Source organism: Pteronotus mesoamericanus, unplaced genomic scaffold (assembly GCF_021234165.1).
Source record: "Pteronotus mesoamericanus isolate MK-2021 breed Mesoamerican mustached bat unplaced genomic scaffold, CSHL_Meso_final contig_41, whole genome shotgun sequence".
Classification (NCBI taxonomy): Eukaryota; Metazoa; Chordata; class Mammalia; order Chiroptera; family Mormoopidae; genus Pteronotus; species Pteronotus mesoamericanus.
The window spans coordinates 2,688,905-2,709,636 of record NW_026555152.1 but is presented as its reverse complement, the minus strand read 5'-3'; the positions used below and the strand labels follow the sequence as shown (position 1 = coordinate 2,709,636).

Below are 20,732 nucleotides of genomic sequence, written 5' to 3'. Positions count from 1 at the left end.
GTGGGACTTCAGAAAGATAAGAGGATTGGGAAGCTGTAAGAAAAAGAGTCTGGCCCACAGGATGAAATATGCCCGAGGACGATGGGCGAGGACAGGTGACAGACCACAAGATTGCCTAGTTAAAAAAACAGGCAATTATGAGCAGTTTTAGTGTAATAGTAGCAGCTTATTTTTCAGAGGGAAGAAGGTAGGTCGAAAGAGATGGGCACTCTCCCTGGCTGGCCTCACCATAAAGGAATGGGGTTCTCAGCCAACTGCTTGCACCTTCACAGCACCCACACGGACTTATGTCCTCCAGGAGCAAGCACTTGGGTAACTCGGTGCTAGCAGCTGTATGCGCCCAACCAGTATCCACTGAATGAATGAATATATGAATGCATACTATACTTCCTGGAGAGCTTTGCTCTGAAATTTGAAATCTTGTATAACTATATGAGAGTCTCGCTTATATCTTGGCATTCTATGGTACTTACCCTGGCCCTTGCAAAGGCTGTTTGCCCTTTTACCAGTTTGCCAGATGATTATCTGGAGCAGGAATCACCAGTGTCTTTGTGAGGCCTCCACCAAACACGTGAGCAAAAACACCTGCCATCCCTCCCAATGGAGCACATGGTCCGATTCACAGAAAGAGAGCAGAGGAGAGAGGCTATCACCTCCCAAACTGAAGTGACGTCTCTGCAGACACATTTTTTTTCTATGTCCCTTTGTGTAACAGCTGCAACTGTTCTTTAGTTATGGGAGCACTTAATCAAACAAACATCTAAGAACACCACGATTTTCTTATTTATACATAAAAGTATTATTCAACCCTGTACCAATTTCCCTTGATCTGTGCTGGAAGAAATCCCAGGGACGCCTTATCAAAACAATAAACTTCAAAAAAGATGACGACCTATATTTTCAAAAATACAACACTGTATCCTGTCTCTGACTTAGGATAAATCCCCAGTATATTTTGAATTTTTTTTTAAAGAAAACTTGATTTGCTTTGCCACTGTCAACTTTCCATTCTGCTCAAAGGCCGCAAATTTAGAATCTACAAACAGATCAAGGGTGGCCAAAGTAAAAGCTGTCTTTTGGATGTGCTATACGCACAAATTAAACCAAAGGTTTTTCCTACCAATGCCTGAAAAGTTTAAATTCCAAATGGAGTCTACATTCTTAGTACTAATTTTTTCAAACTTGGCCCAAAGGAATGTATCTTTGTTCTCATGTGGGGACACTGGTGCCAGCTCTGGTCACCTGCCACCACCTTGCAACTTCCAAGGAAGGACCTATTCACCCATGATTCCCCCTTCAGACTGGAGATATACTTCTTCCTATTATTAATTCCCATCAAACATCATTAATGCTCAGTGCTCCTTAATGCTGCCGTGAATAAGAGCACAAACTCATGGTAACTGGCAGTCAAGAAACAGGATGCTTCCTGTAGGCAGGAAGGGCCATACAACTATCTCAAATGTTGGAGACGGACCAGTTCTCCAACAGCAGGGAATTAGTTAGGGCAATTAACATGGCCTTAAAATTGGGGTCCCTGGCATCATGCCATTGTTTCCTGGGGTCCCCAATTCTCCCCACTTTCCAAAGGCTAACACCAACAATACCCATTTCAGATCAAACATATACATTGTGCAGAATGTCAGGCTTGGAAGGAGCTGGGGGCTGGCCCGCAGAGGTCCCGAGTAAGGGGCAGAGGGGTTAGAAGAGGACAACCCAGAGGGAGCCCGGGAAGCTCCAGGAATTCAGCTCCAAGTGGGGCTCTGAATTCAGACAACCGGGCTGTGTCTAGCCTGAGGCTGCAACTCGCTTTACAATGTCCACGGAATGTACACAAGACAACTTGGATGGGTATCCTGCTCCTCTCTGAAATGCCGAGAACATAAATACATCTCGGTCAAACGTGGTCTGCTCTGGTCGAGAGTCCTATCTTTGGAGAAGCTCACAAAGCAACCTTTGTGAGAAGACATGCTCCATATAGCATTTTTAGAAGGTAAACCCCAAACAGCCCTGGTTCCCACATGCTATCAGTAAGGACATTCTTTGCTCCCTCTTGTTGTCAGCTGGCCACCAGCTGTGGAAAGCATTCTTTGCTTTTTATTTATTCTAAAACATTTGAAAGTCCAGACAAGGGACAAGTGTGGTTTGACCCACCACAACCTAGAAAAAGTCTTAAACTGTGATCATTTCTCTCTCTTGGTATTGCCAGACTGGGAAGTCCCAAATCTTTCAGTCACCCCTTATATCAACTCTCCACCACCCCCAAACAGAAGCGAAGGTTTCCTTGGGACTGGCAAACCAGAAAGTTCCCTCTTCTGTAATACAACCCTTATCAGATTTCTGTCCACAGAGCAGATATTTAAGACATCTGAACTTCGGCTGCACAGTTGAAGTCTTTTTTGCAAATCTGACAACTTGCCATCCTTTGTCTTCCTTTGAACCTTCCATGAACTCAATACAGGGATATGCAAATATCATACACACACATCTGCATATCTAAATAAAAAGGCTCTGCCATCAGGAGATCAGGTCCATCAGGGGATCCAGTCCAACAGGGCACATCTAAAGGGCTTGGGCAGAATGCCGTTAAGGGGGTCCTTAAAACTGAGACCCAGGAAAGGTGCTACCCAGAATACAGAACAGCAAAGACCCTTAACACCCCCTGGGATGGGCTCCTGGTCTCAGCCCATCAAAGGCAGTGAATTTCACAGACTCACGTTTGCCCTTAGGTCTGCACGCGTACCTGGTTGTAGGCAAGACCCCTCCCCTTCTCTCTCACACCTTGAACCTCAACTTTGTCTTTATCCCACTAGGCAGGCAGAAGTGTGTGTTTCAGAGGAGGCAGGGAGAAGCAGAGGCAGAAACACCAAAGGATTTTCCAAAAGAAATGTTTCTGGCAAGAGGCAGCTCTTTCTAGAAGCACTGCTACAGAAGGGCTTCACTCTAAATTCCTGTCGGGGCCTCCCACAGGCCAGCTTGCTTTCTTTTCCCTTTGGTGGGACCTGTATATATTTTGATGTGTATGGCTGGCTGATCCTTTTCAAAAATAACCTCTCTCAAGTTTCTTCCCTGGTGAGATAGTTTGGGACTGGAACTTCTCAGAGTCTATCCCCATTTTCCAAAACCTCAGCAGGAGCCGCCCCACATGGCAGGACACTGCCGTCAATGGTCTGTTCCCAGCCACTGGCTGTCCCTGGGAGGAAGTTTTTTGCCTCCTCTGTGGGTAAGCACCCATGAGATTGCATCAGACCACAAAAGGCCAGGTCCGAGACTGCTCACTCTTCCCAGAGAAGCACTAGGGAACACACTGTTCTGACAAGCATAGCTCTTCCAGAGCATTCCAAGGATGGGGCATGGGTCTAGTAGATCACCTGGATGCTGGGGTCCAGGGGCTTTCCTTTTTGTAGTAGTCTTGCTCAACACTTCTGGACTAATACAGGCACAGTGACACTTCTCCATCAAAGTCTTTGTCATCATCCTAAACCAGGCTTTCTGTTTCTACTATATGAGATTAAAGCCGCTCCCCACTCAACATCCATTTTCATAGTATGGACACCAACCACATAGCACTCTTCAGTGGACACAAAATCATGGAATGTCATCAATTTCCTATGTAGGTCTGGAAAACCCAAAGTAAGTATCCTAATGCAAAGTCTTCAAAGTCCAAAAGCAAAAACTGTGACCCTGAGTCCTTGGACTGGCACAGGACCACATTCGTCCATGGCTAGGCTGGTGGCACCGAGGTCTCTGGACTCCCAGGCCATCTAACTGAGGAGGAGGCAAGTTTGGTAACATTCAGATAGGAGGATGTGTTAGGTCCCAGGACAACCTCAAGGCCGAGCAGCAGGGGACGGAGGGCCCCAGGCTCTAAGCCACGTTCACCCCATTTGACTTCCCAGCACATTCCTCAGACATCCCTCCTCTACAGGTTACCCCTTGCCCTGCTCAGACAATCTACAAACACACATGGAGCGGTTCCTGCACTAGATAGCACAGTTTTCTCCTTTACTGGCTTTTTTTACACCTTAAGATGTGTCTAAAATATCCTTACCTGGCTGTTTTGCTGAGCCATCAAGGCACGTTCCCTTAGCCGACAGATTTTCCTCTCTGCCAACGTGAGTGTTATAAACAGCACGGTTATTCACAGGCCGAACTGCAAAGTTTCACCCATGCAACACACTGCTCATGTTAACACCTGGTGAGACAAATCTATTATGTGCGAGTTTCTAGACTGAAAAGTGTAAACAAGGTGATTATAAGCTAGCCTCTACGTTTCCACATGAGGTGCCATGAATTAAGCCTGGTTTTCCCAAAGAAACAATGTTATGCTGGGATTTCATAAGGGTACTGCACACAGGGTGCAAAACAAAAAGCCATCACCAGGCACAGAGGAAAGCGCACGGGTCAGTCCTTGCTTCACGGACCTCACCCTGACCTCACCAACCAAAGAGCTCCCCAGAAGTTCCAGTCGTGGTTCCCAATCCTTTACAAAAGGGATCACAAGTCCCAAATTTTGAAGAACAATGTCAATGATGTTTGTATGTCATTTAACAGAAAGCCTTCTAATGAGCATATGAATTAATGAACCAGACAACCCAGCAAAAATAAAAATCACATACGACTGAATGTAATATCATTCCATTCCCATTACTTCTCCCCACTTCTTTCCCATGTGAGAAGATACAAGAATTACATTTAGCTCAAGGAATTCCAGGGGAGTTGTTGACATTTTCTGAGCATCTCCAGTAAAGCACTTGGGGACGCAGGACCACTGTCTGCTCTTCCATCTTCTCTCTTACCTTAAAGTTCCCCAGGCAAATATACACACTAGGCACAAAGCTTTTAACTGAATGACAGTCAAACACAGTCAAGTTCTTTCTTGACCATTCAAAGGCAGGTTTCTCCCACTGGCAGAGTCCAGAACTTCTGGAACCTACGTGGGCCTGCCCTTTTACCTTTAGCCATCCACTTCTAAAATTTCTCCATAACACAATTGTAAGTAAACTGCGAACAGTCTTAAACACCTGCGCGTCCACCCAAATGTGTGCCAGCCCTTGCTAGGTGGCATCCTGGTTTCAAGCTTTCTTTCTGAACAGGAGGCCCTGGAACCTCACCTCCTACTCCAGCTCTGACACTGCCATACCCTGCCCCTCGTTAATGAGAAAGCTCCTGACATTCGCCTCTTCCATAAAAATTTCCCAAGGGAGGGCAAGCAGCAAGCTCTCCTGAGCCTGTTCACCTTCCTCAGCCTTCTGGAGGAATCACTTAGCATGGTAATTCACACCTCCTCCTCCACCAGCCAAGAACAGCATACACAAGTGCAACCTCAGGAATGGGATGTTTCCCTTGGCAGAGATCTCCCTGAAGGCTGAAGTTTAACCCTTTATTCACCAATCCTAATTAAAGCTGGCATTTACTGAACACCCACTGTGACCCACGAAATGTACCTAAGGTACAGGGCTCCAGGAGGTCGCACAGAGACCTCCTGAGAGGCCAGGGTGACGGCGCTAGTCATCCACTTGAGAATCCCAAACCAAAGCTGAGTTAGTTCCTGCATCTCTGTTTATGTTGCTCCCTTTCTGTCCTTGTTGCAGGGTGGGGTTAGAGAGGCTCCACTATCACTTCTCCCCACTGGTAGGGCCTCCCAAAACTTCTGCAGACTAACTTACACTTTCTATCAGAAGCCAGCTGCAGAGAGATAACAGGCTGCTTAGAAATGAACACACTAGTGGGCCCCGTGCCCCTTCCCATCCCAAGGGTGCTAAGGGCTTCACTGGCTTCAGTTCTGTTGAGAAGAACCTTTAGCATCTACTCTAGACCAGGCACTGCTTGAGTACAGGTGCCACACGGATGCATGGCCTAGGCCCTGTCTGCAGGGAGCATGCAGTCCCACAGGCAGCTGTTCCCGTGGGTGGCTCGCAGTGTTACAGGTGCCTGCTCTTCCAAGGGCTCCCAGGATCTGGTCAGAATGCCCCACCCAGACCCACTGAGTCAGCTCTGGGGTCTAAGGAGATGAGATCCCCAGGGGTTTATATCCTAGGCATGTCCTGGCCTAGGTTATTTAATGACATCTGAAGTTTGACTTCAGGATTTGAAAGGCTGTTACATTATGTACATTATTGAACTTAGAGACTCACTAAAATGTCTATCCTTAATGCCTGCCTCTATTGCCACAGGTGCCCAATCCATGTATTATACATGCCTATCTGTATGCTTTTTAGATACTAATGGAGCTATGGCAATAATGAAGAGGCAAATGACAAAAGCTGCCCAAGATGCACTATGCAGGGGTCCTGTTTTGTGTGCTCCGTTTCCAGAAACAAAATACAACATGGTTAGTCCTGCCCCTGGGTTTACATTTTCTAAATCGGTATACTGTTTCCCTCTGTAGCTGCAGGCCTTTCTTGAGGTCCAGGCCCCAGGCCCTCAGGTCACAGAATTTTCAAGGAGCCTTCCCCATGCCCAGATAAGTAGTGAAGTCCTGTTAGCTCCAAAGAGTCTAGCAGCAGGACAATTCCACAGAAGAAGGGAAGAGGACAACAATTTCTGAGTCATCTACTCATTAACTCTGGGGCAGCGTGGCTTAAGTGTGGAGGGAAAGCTCCTCTTCCTCTCTCCTGGCTCCCAGGGCCTCTCCAGGGCAAATGGTGTTTCCTTACTACTTAGTCACACACCTGGCAGGAAAGAGACCCTTGCTGGGCCTTTCAGGGGCCAGCTGGGTTGTCAGAGCCAGCCAACTCAGGTTGTTCCACATACATCTCCCACCATCTCAAAGGCTCTCCAGGGCGATTCAGCAGGAACTTCCCTGCAGATCCTCAAGGCAGGCTGTTAACAGGAAGCCGGTGCAACAGGGAAGTGCCCTGAATTTGTAGGCGGTGTGGGAATATGTTCCAGCCCTGGCCCCCAAGCCCAGGCACAGCCCCCACTCAAAATAGCCCAAGGAGGCTATGTTCTCACTCACCAGACCACAGACCCAAGAGTGATTAGGCCTGAATCCTAGTGCAAATTATGGCTGATAATTTTCCCAAATTCTGATTGTATCAAACTCAGACTAGGGAGATAATCTTCCCAGTTCAGGACAGATTACTCAAAATAATTAAGGAATGTTCTTCCCTGACGTCGCCCAAGATCACTGTTTAGAGAGAAAGACATGTCTTCCAACCAAAGTTTGTTTTAAAAACCAAACTAGCTGCTGATAATGTGAGGTTATAGGTTTATGGGCAATGTGTTATGTAATAGCAATGACATTATCCCTTATTTCACAGAATATTAACCTAATAAGAGTATAAAATCAAATTCTAGAGGAATCTTCTCAAATACTAACAGTGATGGTGATACTTGTAACTCAGAGATAAATTTTTAAGAGACTGTAAATTAAGTACTCTGAATTCTTTTGTAAATTTTATTTATTGATTTGAGAGACAGAGAAACATCAAGTTGTTGTTCTAGTTATTTATGCATTTATTGGTTTCTCCTTATATGTGCCCTGACTGGGGATCAAACCCACAACCTTGGAGTATTGGGACAAGGCTCTAACCAACTGAGTTACCTGGTCAGGGCAGTACTCTGAACTCTTAAAATAAATTTATTTTTATTGAGGAGAAATAGTTAAATAAAAGAAATTTATAAGAAACAAGGACAGAGATTGGTACACTGTTTCAATAAAGGAGGCACTTTATCTGATTCCAGTTGTTACATCCCTGGGCTCTTGTTCTGTAGAATCAACTCCCTTTATTTACAATTATTTTAAGAATTATACACACAAAATTGTTAAAGACTATTTGTTTTCTAAACAAAACTAAAAAGCCATTCAAACACTTCTCACGCAATGTTTAAATTTATGTAAAATCCATTCCACCTTTCAAAGAGAACTATTTAATGGTATGGTTGCTATTGCTAATATTAAGTTTTAGATACTCTATACACCTTGAATCAGTCAAGAGTCCACAAATGTATATTTCTATAAGAGTACCTTCTCACTCTCTTCTTCCCACAAATCCTTATCTCTGAAAGAGAAGGCTCACCTTTCAGATAGGTTCTCCCGCAAAATAACTGAGTAAAAGAAATTCAAAAAAGAACAAAACAAAACAAGGTCAGTTTTGAAATTAACAAGTGTTTGGCCCATCTTTAAAAAATCACACACAGCCTTCCCAGGCCACCTTCACCTCACCGGTGACGGAGGACCACACCAGGACTCGCAGGGCTGTCCCCCGAATCCCTGCTCGCTTCCTGGGAACCACCACACAGGATAATTAATGGCCACCTCAGTCAGAAACCCTCAGATAACCACAAAAAAAAAAAAAAAAAAAACCTACACCCTCCTAAAAATCTTTGCCCAAATTGTTCTGGACAGAGAATTATGCCCACCCCTCATCCAGCCAACCTGACCCTCAGGACAGCACAGCAGGGGCAGCAGGGGCAGCAGGGAGGCAGGCCAGAACGCCCCAGCCCCGCAGAGTTTGCAGACTGGAGTGGCACCCAAGATTTTTTAAACTCAATAGAAAAGAATCAAAAACTCTCATTTTAATCTCTATAGAAACATGGATGTCCTCTGTATGTGCTTAATTGGAGTCACCATACTTCTTATTGTACATTTCAGCCGAAGAAGTTTGAAAGCCACCACACTTGGGAAACCCGAGTGGAGCCGCCCCACACATAACCCGAAGCAAGGCTTCCCAAAGAGTGCGCTTCCAGAGCGCTGCGCTGATGGCAGAGTGGACAGGCTGTTGCTCGGCTCTGAGACCCGAGTGCCTGTGTCCTTCTGAAGGAGGTTTCTGAAGGACCTCCTTTACCAGGGACAAGTAAGGTGGCGGCGACATTCCTTCTCCTGACATGAAGTCAGAGGTCAGGGCTGTTTCCAAACCTAAGCCACAGTGCAGGTCAGAATGAGAGGCTGTGTTTGCAAATAAATTCATACATTAGAAATGGGGACAAGGTCTAGCCAGAATCCTGGTACTATTTAGGCCCAAAGATGAGGAATCCTAGCAAATCAGGCAAAAATTCTCGCAAGAGAACAGGAAAAGCTGGTCCAATGGCACATAAGCCGAAGAGTTCATGAGAAGTTGCCATTTTATCCCACCTGCAAAAGCGCCTACTAACCAACCCAGGAGAAACTTCTTAACATTCTGACTCTGATTTCAATAAACCAGATTATTCCTAAAACAGAAATGTCAGAATCACTCATTCACAAAATGATTTGTACAAAGCACAAAACGGTGGTACATGTTTGTATCAAGAAACAAAATAAACCCCAAAATGAGATGTCAGGGCAGAATTATAACAGAAATTTAAAATAACTCTGGTTCTTTCTACCTGCCAGAATGTTACTATTTAGCTGAAAGACTGTCCTCCAAAATATCTTTTTGTTCCACTGATTATGAAAATATTCTTTTAGCAAATATTTGTTGAGTACTAATTTAGGAACCACATACACAGCAGTGAACAAAATAAAGTTCATTTTAACAGTGTTTTCTTTCTGTGCAAATACATATATCTCATTAAGATAACACTCAATATGAAAAATTCCATCCAGATATTTTTCACTTTTAACAGTAAAGCTTTCCCCATAAGATCAAATGTCCTTGGAAAACGCCATTTTTATTGGCTATCAAATATTCCATTAAGGACAGCGTCATAATTTCCCAAAAGACATTCCTAAATGCTTATTACCACAAGATAAAAACATGAAAGAGAGACACAATTAGATATAAAATGCTAGACCTAGACTTAGGATCTCAAAAATAAATAACTAAATAAATAAGAAAAGGAAAATAGAACTCACACTCCGAGGGGCAGTGGACATCAACACAGTCACATCTTCCCCGTGCCACAGGGTAGAGCCTAATTTCTGAATCTCCCTTATTTTATAAGCCCTACTCTCTCTTTGATCTAAGAGAACATTGTCTACAAAGAACAATTTCAATTTCCCTTCTTTTCAGGAAAGGAAATGTTTGCACTTCAAAGGATTTCTTTGAAGAGCAGCCCTGCCACCCTGGCCTGACCAGGTTAGGAGCCCGCGGCCACAGTTGGGGGTGCAGGAGCAGGGCGGCTGCCCACCTAGTCACTCTCAAGGCCAGCTCCTTCAAGGGGAGGGCCTGGTGCAGGGGAAGAACAAACAAACACATGGAGTATACTTGAGGCTTTTGATCACGACTTTCAAGAGTCCCTTTTCACACACAATATACATTCCCAGCTCAGGGAAACTGAGGTACAGAGGACAGGGTGCAGTGGACAATGCCACGACCATTTCTGAGAGCAAAATCATTCCTGAAACAAGACTCACTGAGTGCCTAAGACCCCTTCCAGACCAAGAAGAAGTGAAGCCCCCCTCAGTTATTGCAGGTGATGACAGAGGGGATGACCTTGGTACATGAAAGGCAGAGGAAGAACCACACTTCAAACACAGTTCTGGAACCTTCCCCTAGGAAACTTTTAGCAGACAGTCACTAGCAAAAAACAAAATTAACAAGTTAGAATTTTGCTTCTTTCTCCACTGGCCCACTGGTAGGGGGCCAAAAGGGTGAACAAAAGTAGTATTAAAAAAACAAGAGACATTTGCCAGGAGCTAATGCTGCTTCTTCCCACCAAGGTTCCATGCCCATCCTGGCCTTCTGTGAAGTCTAGAAAGTCAGGTCTATGGAGCAGACAAGTGCAACACTTTTCCTTAGGTCTTGAACAAGTCCTGGGTATTTAATAATGACCGTCATCCTTCCTCACCCCAAGGAGGTTCAGTTTGCCTGCTCAGGTTGGCAGCTGCCTGAGAGGTGGGCAGGGGCAGGAAGAAGGTCGGCTCCAGGTGAGAGCCCACTCCCTCCTCCCCACAGCCCAGGACCAGCTCTGGGCTACTGCCTGGATGTGTGGGTGCAGATTAGAGCGACCAGGTCACCCTGCGCTGGAGTCTTCCAGCACCTCTCACAAGCCTTCCAACTGACACAGCACTAAACCTTTGTACTGGAATTGTGAGTGGTTTTTCTTTTTCCTTCTTTTACTTTGCTGTACTTTCCAAAATTTTTACAATGAGCATTCTAACTTTGAGAAACTGTTTTTCTTAGTGAGATAGGAAATTTGACCATAGTTCATTCCTTAGGAAGATCTACTCCCACAAAAAACAAATTACATACATAATATATGGCAGTAAAAAACATTATTTGAACTGAAAGTGGCGTATGGACCATGGACTAGATAACAACATTGGCTCGATGTTAAATTTCCTGATTTTGGCCCTGGCTCGTGTGGCTCAGTGGATTGAGTGCTGGCCTGCAAACCGAAAGTTCACCAGTTCGATTCCCTGTCAAGGAATGTGCCTGCGGTGCGGGCCAGGTCCCTGGTTGGGGGCAAGCAGGAGGCAACCAACTGATGTTCCTCTCCCTCTCTTTCTCCCTCCCTTCTCCTTTCTCTGTAAAATCTTAAAAAAAAACTTCTTGATTTGATAAGGAAAATCAAGTAAGAGAGTGTCCTTGTTCTTAGAGAGACACAGTCAAGTGCGTCTCCATAAATAAAATAATGTTTTCAACTTACCTCCAAATGGCTCAGGATAAGAACACATGTACATGAGTGTGTGTAGATAGATGGATCAATCAAGCAACAGAACGAAAGAACGAAGGGAACAAAGTACGAAAAACTGGTGAATTGAGAAAAGGGTCCATAGGAATCCCTTGTACCACACTCGCAATTTTTAAGTCTGAAATGTTATCCAAAAGAAAGTTGAAAGAACTCTTCCCCTGAGCAGCCTGAGGCGACTTCTGAAAATGATTCTCTATTCACTTGACCCAGAAAATCTCACAAAATCATGCAAATCAAGAGGTTCAAATCTTCATGTTCACTTTAAGAACATTCCTGAAACTGTCCAGGCCATCGGGACACACACATCTGCAAAGTCACCAAGTATATGAAGGATGGCACCTTACAGAAGTGATGTGTGCCGTTCCATCATTATACTAGTGGATTTGGTAGGTGTGCCCAGGCCAAACAGTGGGGCTGGACACAGGGTCAGTGTCCCAAAACGAGTGCTGAGTTTTTTCTGTACATGGTTAAAAAAGCAGAGTAATGCTGAACTTAAGCTTTAGATGTAGATTCTCTGGTCATTGAGCACATCTAGGTGAACAAAGTGCCCATGATATGGAGCACAGAACTTAAACAAATCATGAGTAGATTAACCCATACATGAGCTCTTTCCCTGTCACACCGAGATGATCCCTACTGGAAAAGAAGGGATTGTTCCTAAACCAGAAGACGGGGTTGCACAGAAGAAACTGAAGAAACAAAAACTTATGGCCCAGGAGTAAATTCGGATAAAATAAATGCTAATAAAAAATTGTAAAAAAGAAAACTAAAAGAGAAAAGGAAAACAGGAAAGGCAGGAAAGGGTAGGAGAGATTTCCCCACTTACCTGTCAGCACCTATGCTGCACTTGGACTTGCTGTAGAGTCACCCCAGGACACAGACGGCCCAGACTCTCTGAGGGTGTCAAAGAAGTGTTTTCCAAGGAAGGAGGCACTTTAGCACCTCACCACACTATAGCAATCAACAAAACAGGTCTGGGGGCAAGACCACTCCTGCCACTGGCCAGAGAAGGATGGAGTACAGTCTAGAAGTGAATTTTCCCAACAGATAGAGTCCAGTTCCCACAAGACACCCTGCACAGGGCTATCCCCAAGTGGAGATGACTGGGTGTAGACAAATGGAACAGGGCTCACCTGTGGCCTGGGCAGGAAGTCCTTCCATTCAGCCTGACTCTGGGGATGTGAAAGCCAAACTACTGACCAAAAAAGAATGCAGTCCAGCCTCTGTCACACGCGCCAGCACCTGGTTCTGGCCACTGTCCAGCTTCGCTGTCCCAGGGACACTAGTGCCAACTGTACTCAGGGTTCTACTGCTGGGGCTTAGTGAAGAAAGACCTGCATTCAAAGGTCTCAGAGAGAAATCTAGGCAAAGGTAAAAAGCAGGGCTGTCCAGAGGTGGAGCAGCCAACCACTGCACCTCCAGGGCTCACTCAGAAACAAGGAGGGGCATGAGGGAGAGCCTCTTCAGGTTCCTGTGCTGAAACCTCGGTGCCTGGCCCCGCGCCATGCACATGGCATGCAGAACACGTCCCAAGTAGGCCCAGGCTCCAGGTAAGGCTAACACCCATGGCCCTACAGCACACTTGGTGGGTGGGACTCAGGCCAGGCCACCAGGTTCAACTCCTTGCTCTGCCACTCACTACCTACTCATGTGGCTCCGTGTCCCCATCAGTCAAAACAGCAGTGCCAACCTCTCAGCAGTGATGAAAATTAAATGGAAACATAAGTGTCAAGATCCCAGTGAGTTCCAGGTTTGTGCTTGTGATTCTTGATCTCATCCCAGGGAGCTCCCTTCCTTCCCAATTGTGTACCAGACTCTGATCAATGGTCCTTGGTAGGCAGATCAGAAGATATGAGAAACAGAACACGTGCACCCCAACCTTACAAGATCAACTCCAGCGTCTTTGTCACAGGTAGGAAAGTAACAGAACAGTGTGGAGAAATATCAGTGAGACAATGTTTTGCTCCTCTCCCTTCTCACTGCTACCCCAGGTACACCTCCACCTCACACCCGAAGACATTAGATGATTGGACATTACCACCTCCGGGAAGAAGGAATCAGGTGGAAAACAGAGATGGCCCTAGGTTTTGGGAATTGGTTTTTAAACCCAGAGCCCTCAGGGTAATTTAAACAAAATGGCTGGGGACCAGGGTGACTATGACAAAGGCAGATACCCCCCGAAAAAACACAGGCACGCACACACTTTCCCACACACGCAGGCAGGTACTAAGAATGGGGCTGTGAGCTCTGCTTGGCAGAGGTTCAAAGGGCCCAACCCAAGATGTCTGGATCTAAGGCCTAAGGGAACCTATCGTCCACACCCAGGGAAGCACATGGTTCCAAAGAGAGAATGGCTTCAAGGTCATCCCGGCAGTCAAAGCCAACACAGTCCCAGAAACTGTGGTTCCTCCCCAGTGTTCCCTTCCTTACCCAGCAAGAAGGCCACAGAATGCCCTCCTTGACCTCAACTGTGAAAAGTCATTGGTAAAGAGGGCCTTCCAGGTCTACAGGGGACAATAGTGAAAGAACTAGAGCTACATCCACAGACCCTGGACCGGGATTGGCAGATGCAGCTGAGGCTCAATGTCCCCACAATACCTTGGCACTATACTGCCCCTACAACACACACGCAAGTCCAAGGAAATGGGTCTACCTTTTAGCACCTTGGCAAAATGAGACAGCAAGGTAAAGGTGCCATAAAATGATTTTTCTCCATACCTAAATCAAAGAACTGGGCTTTCTTTCCAGTAAAACAAGCTAACATTTATAGCAAGCACTTAGTCTGTGCCAGAAGTTGTTAAGTGTATTTCCCTCATTCAAATCCTCTCGCTCCTATGAAAAAAGCACTAGAAGCCAATTGTTATGCAAGTAATATGGAAAAGAACTTAAATGTGGTTCTGAGAGATATCTTAGAACAGGCACTCATCCTGTCAGTGGAACCCAGCTTGGGACTGGTTCTCTTTTTGGCGGGGTGGGGAGCATGACATCTCCTCGGACCCCACCATGCATGGTTCTATGAGTGGCTCAGGCTGGCCACAAAGAGCAGAGGCTGCTCCCCTGCAGCTCAGACTCGGCACGGATGGCCTCTGTGATGCAGACAGAGCTCACTGCACATGGAGCATGCAGGGAGTGTAAGACCTGCTCCTAAACAAACGATGTATTCCATTGTTCTCAGTCACAAAACCATCTGACCGAATCTTATGTAAAAAGCACCAGAGTGGGAATATGGAATGTTAGGGAAACAAAACTGCCCATACCCTTCCTACAGAAAAGGGAGGGAAAAATCCACTCAGGAACAAGGAAGAAATGATGCACAGTCCTACTAAGGGAAGTGAGGCTTTTCTCCCTACCTCCACGCAAGTCCACCTCATCATGGCCTTTAAAGATTTCTGTGAGCTGGGCTTCTGTTTGCCATCATCAGAATAGTAGGCTGGCAACAGAAAGAACTTATTTCATGAAAGGAATCTAAATGTACTGATTTAATTGCTTTTTTGTTTCACAGAATCCTAAGGACCTTATGTTCAGTAGCTTCATTATTATGAGGTTGAGCGGGAAGGCTTCTCCAACCTATAGACAGAGATCTACCAGGCTTGGGAGGTCTCAATGAGACAGCAACAAAACCTAAGGCTGTGTTGTTCCCAGCACAGGTCCCACTGCCCTCAGCTCCTAGAAGAGCCCTTGTCCCATAGTGGCTTATCTCAGACACACTAGAACTAAGAGGGCCTCTTCCCTCATCACAGAGCTCTCACTCCAGGCCTTGCAGCAAATGTACAACTGCTAATAACAGTAACCAAGGGGAAAAGCCAAGTGAAGGACAGTGGATGTGGCAGCTTGGGTGGGCCTTATGCCAATATCTATGCTTATGTCCAGAAATGTCATTCTTATAGCCTGTGCTCCCAGGATGAACAAATCCTGAGCAACACATGAGGTAAATTCTCCCCCCATAGCTCAGCCAACACCAGGTATCTGGAAGAGCACCTTCAGAGCAAAATGAACATATTTAGTTGTCTACCAGAAAATTTAACCAACTTGCTGCTTGTCCTTCTAGTAGAATCCCAGGTAATTGGCAAACACACTAACACTTCCATGATAAATTATGACTCCCTTTGAACCGCAGCAGTATTCCCAAAGTTGCTTTAGAGTTGAGGTGGTGGATGGAGGGGTGGGGAGGAAGGCAGGGCAGATTATGGAGAAAAAGAAAGAATTCCTACAGCTACAAGGCTGGCAGTCTCCCACTGAAGATCCTACTACCATATTCCTTGACTAGAAGAAACTTAAAACCTCGGGGCAGATGGAACCTTGGCCTGGGATCCAATGCCCATTGCCTAAGGCCCAAGAAACCCCTGGGAGGTAGGTGTCTTGAAGACCCACAAATGAAAAAGCAGGCACACCCTATGGCTTTACAATTTCAAGTGGTCTCCATTCTGACAAGAGGACAAACCCAGGTCCAAGCTGCCCACTGAAGGGAGACACAGGAGCACAGGAGGCCACAGGCACCAGGAGACCCTCTGGCCAGTCAGATATGAGGAGGCATAAAAGCTGGGTGAGAAGAAAGATGCCACCAATCTAGGACAGGTAGCTGCAAGGCAGTAACGAACCTGGGAAGGGCCCCAGGGAAAGTACCTCTCCTTCAGCTCTGTCCCTTGAGGATGGAAGTGGCAGTTGGACTTAAATCCTTCCCCACTTGCTCTTTCCTCAGCCTCCTCCACCTCGCTAATGTGATGACTCTACTCCTCTTGGAATCACAGTAGGCCTTACTCATACCTCACATGGACTCCACTGGTGAATCATGTAGTGTCTATCTTTAAAATCTACAGGGGAGAATTCAACCTCCACACATATCTACCACATCTACCCCATTCTAAGTTGCCCTCGTCTCTCACCAAAATTACTTATGGTCACTCTCCACTGTGTAGAAAGCCTGGACTAAGGTTTTATTCCAGAATTAGTTACAGGACTTTAAACTGTCTCCCTACTTCCATGTCTGCCCCTCCCCCTCATCTCTTCTCTGCACAGGGCTGGAAGTCATCATGAGAGCCTTCGATGGTTCCCTACATTCACTAAAAGTAAAAGCAAAGCCTCATGGCCTAAGGCACCCACAGTGGTAAGAGGGCCCTCAAGCCTGAAGAGGCCAATCACACAGGAAAACATTAAGGTCCCAAAGCAGGTCCCTCTTGGCATGAGGACCAAGAGCCAGGCAGAATGATGGACATCTCTGAAAGTGTCTCTGGCCCAGACAACTCCATGGTTAGAGGAAAATAGTTCTCTCCGTAACAAAAATACAGTTATGCCTGTTCCAAATCTCTATCTTGAATTAATAAACCAATACCTCTGAATATATAGTTAGTATTGAAAAGGGACTGGACACCTTTCAACGGTCCAATACGGAGTCACTTGTCAGCCATGATAGTTATGTCAAGTAGCAATATGCTCAAGACTGAGGTAATGGGGTATAACAGAAACAACTTTTGGAGTAACCAAAAGCACAAGAGTGGGCACTTGGATAAGGACTCTGCATGGACACTGACTGATATGAGTGGGACCACCACCCACTGTGGTCTACTAAGAACTTAGAGCTCTGACCATCCCCAACTTGAACTTGGCTATGCCACCAGCCATGCTTGGAGCCCAACAGGACTCCAGTCCCACCAGACACGTGCTACCACTGTAGCTGCCTGGCTTGAGATGCCTGCCCACCTCTCCATCCCTAGAGGCTGCCAGTAATCTACACTTCGAGCTCTACTGCTGTAAGGTCCCTCCTTCTGTGTGTACCCTGTGTGTAACCCCACTGGCTCATTGGGGAGGTCTCCCCTATTAGACCTGGCTTCATGGAAAGACACAAATGTGTGTGAGTGACTCCCTTCTGGTATGCTCCCTTGCTCACAGCAGGGATCAATTCAGTTAGACATCATGCTGGGCCCTCCAACACTGATACATATTTTTACAGGCCTTAGTAGAAAGAAACTAGACTAGAAAAATCAATAAAACATGTATTTAGTCCCATTAAGGAATGGAAAACACTATTGAATAATTAGAATTCAAGCTGCCATGGTTAGCAATCTTGTCCTTCAAGCCTTTTATTTCCTCCTCTGAAGCAAATAATTTTAATACCTAGGAGTACCCTTGAGGCTCAAATCCAGATTCAAACAAATGAGTACATTTCTGATCTCTATGAAGTCTTGTCCTGTTTATTTGGTCAAGCTCCTTTGACATCTTTTAAAATTTATGTATCACAATTAAACATAATCTGCATATGCTGAACATTTTAAAACTATTTTAATCCATTGTTGACTTTATCTCCTAAATTTCTGTTCTGATCGTGTGACTTAAATAAGGACTTTTGTTTTAAATACCTAAGGGTCTATTCATGTAAAAAATAATAATTTCCCTTGAGACCAACTTAAAAATCAGGGGCATAACTGTACCATGATTTCCTATGATCCGAACCAAACACGAAAGACAAATCTTAAGGCAAGTCATGAATAAACTGTAATTCATATTAAACACAATTAGGAATTCAGCCAAAGGCCAACATACGCACTACTACTGGTTAAATTTTTAATAGCACATTTTAGGGACATACACCTGGGGCTGAAACCTCAGTCCTTGCCTCTTGTAACTAAAAGCAGAATAAATCCAACTCCAGGTTACTCCTGTCCTACTCATACTAGTCAAACGCTACTCCAAGCTGTTGCCACATCCACAGAAAAAGGTAAAATACTAGAAGAACGCCGCAAAAGTACCAAAGTACAATTGCTCTGCATATACACGGGTTCTGGAAAGACTGCCTTACCTGCCAGCCTAAGAAAGTCCTGAGAAGATTTGGTCGCTATAATGACAGAAAAAATTCCTCCCGCTCCATGCTTGAAGAACTCGGCCTTTTCAGGCCAAGCCGGGTCCCAAGAAAGCCCACCCAGGCGACACTTCAAAGAAGAAATGCCCTGGGGCCCTAGGTAAAGGGTGTAGACAAGCCAGGATGCGTCCGGGGATCCCGGGGAGAAGGGAGGTGGGCACTGCGGCCGGTGTGCTGGGGAGCGCAGCACTATCCCCAGCTGGCCACCTGCCGTGGGACCACTCTCCAGGACACCGGGCAGGCTGGTGACCCGCAGCGGACAATACAACTTAGACCTCGTGGCGGGTGCGGTTCTGTGCCCCGGGCCATGTAGGGGAAGTTCGCTGGTACTCCAGTCGACAAGTGCCTGCTCCCCGCCCCCTACCCATAGACCACCGGAAAGGGTCGCGGTGCCCAGTGAGTCGGCGGTCTGGCCCCGCGGTACCAGGTGGCCCACGCTAGCTCACTCAGTGTTGCATCATGCACCACGGCCTTGTGAAATAAAAATGGACTCCGATGGCGGGGAAGCTGCTTGAGCGCTAACCGCGGATCGCCGGGCCACCCTTCCCTCGCCACCCGGAGTATGTCAGCACCGCCGCGTGGAGACCCGCGCCGCCCTCCCACGGCCCCACGAGGTCCCCGGGGTTCTCTCCAAGGTGACCCGGTCCCAGGAGCTGCCCTGGCGTGGCAGGGCCAGGCACTCACAGAGTTGGCGGGCGGCTGGATGAAGGCAGGACCGTGGCTGGAGGGACTGAGGCGCGGAAGGAAGCGCGCGGGGAGCTGGAGTAGGACTGCCCTTAACGGATGCCCGTGGCTCCGCCCGCGCGTGTACCGCTTACACCTGCCTGCGCCGACAGAATAGAGTGGCGGGAGCGGGATCTGCGCCTGGTTTCATCAGCCGCGCACCCGCCCCGGGGCTTGTTAGGGCATCGCGTCACAACGGTGCACCAATGGGAGCGCACGGCAGTGGCATCAACCGCGCGACTGCACGCTCCCACGTGGGATTTCCGGGCCGAGTGTTGCTATTTTTCCGCCTGTGGAGCCGATACCGATTTTCCTTTTCCAAAAGTAAAGGGTCTGGGAAGAGCTTCAATGACTTTTAAAAAATTATTATACATCTTCGTTTCTTTCTTTTTATCGCTATGCCCTTACTTTTTATAGATAACATCCTGGCCTGTTGTCAGGAAAGTTCCCAAAGCCTCCCACTGTCTTTTTTTGCCCCAGGTAGGCAGAACTAGCACACCTAGCCAAAGGGCTAGTTAAGCGGCTTTCTTCCAGTCACTATACCAAAGATGGCAGATATTTGAACACCAATCCCATGCTACTCAACTGACTGGCCACCTATTTGTTGTCTCTCTTCACTCCAAAAAAACAAGCAAGGACCATAATCTAAAGAGATCCAGTAATCTGTGACACAAGAGATGAGTTGTTCTGATTCATCCTGCCAGCCTCCTGACTTTGTAGGAAAACTGAAAACCTATACGTCAGTGTCCATGGCCTTTAAATCCTTTCCACATCTCCTACCTGTTCAAATCCTTGGTCAGTAATGGGAATGCATCGTCAACCATGGCACATGATATACCCTCCTGTAATTACACTGGCAATTTATACAACACATAAATCCACATGCTAGCTTGGGAAAAGGTTATAATGAAACAAAAGAAGGGGCTAATATTTATAAAGCACATTGACTGTGTCTAGCATTGTAATAAGCAACTATATATGCCTTGTTTTAAAACAACATATTCTAGTTTCAATTGTACAGTGGTGAAATGATGCTCCCAAATTGCACTGAGAAGGCCTACCTTGCTGGGGCTTTTCCTGAGTTCCACACAGCTTCCCTCACCTGCAGCACTACCATCAAAGGATGTCCCCTTCTCATTCAACTCAAGGACCAGCTGCTTTACCTTTGGCACCAGATCTATATATGAATCTGAACTCTATCACCTCATCACTGTGTGGTCTTCTACAAGCTATTCTGCCTGTGCTTGGAGCTCAAAAACCTCATATGAACTTACATTTTTAATTATATTTTATTGATTAGGCTATTACCGTTGTCTCAATTTTTCCCCCTTTGCTCCTCTCCACTCAGCACTGCGCACTCCCTCAGGCAGTCCCCCCACCATGGTTCATGTCCAGGGGTCATGTGTATACGTTCTTTGGCTACTCCATTTCCTTTACTGTACTTTACATCCTCATGTCTATTCTGTAACTACCTATTTGTACTTCTTAATCCCCTCACCTCTTTGCCCATTCCCCATACTCCCTCCCATCTGTCAACCATCAAAATGCTCTCCATATCCATGATTCTATCTCTGTTCTTCTTATTTGCTTAGTTTGT

At 46.2% G+C, this 20,732-nt stretch overlaps 1 protein-coding gene across 1 annotated transcript in view; it reads right to left on the bottom strand.

Moving 5' to 3' along the window:
- The window catches only part of SLC7A1 (solute carrier family 7 member 1), a 64,095-nt gene extending 44,863 nt beyond the window's left edge, over nt 1-19,232 (bottom strand). The window contains exon 1 of the mRNA XM_054577116.1: nt 19,097-19,232. The gene's annotated coding sequence lies outside the window, so the exon portion shown is untranslated. The remainder of the gene's footprint in view (nt 1-19,096) is intronic.
- Between the last annotated feature and the right edge of the window lie 1,500 nt (nt 19,233-20,732).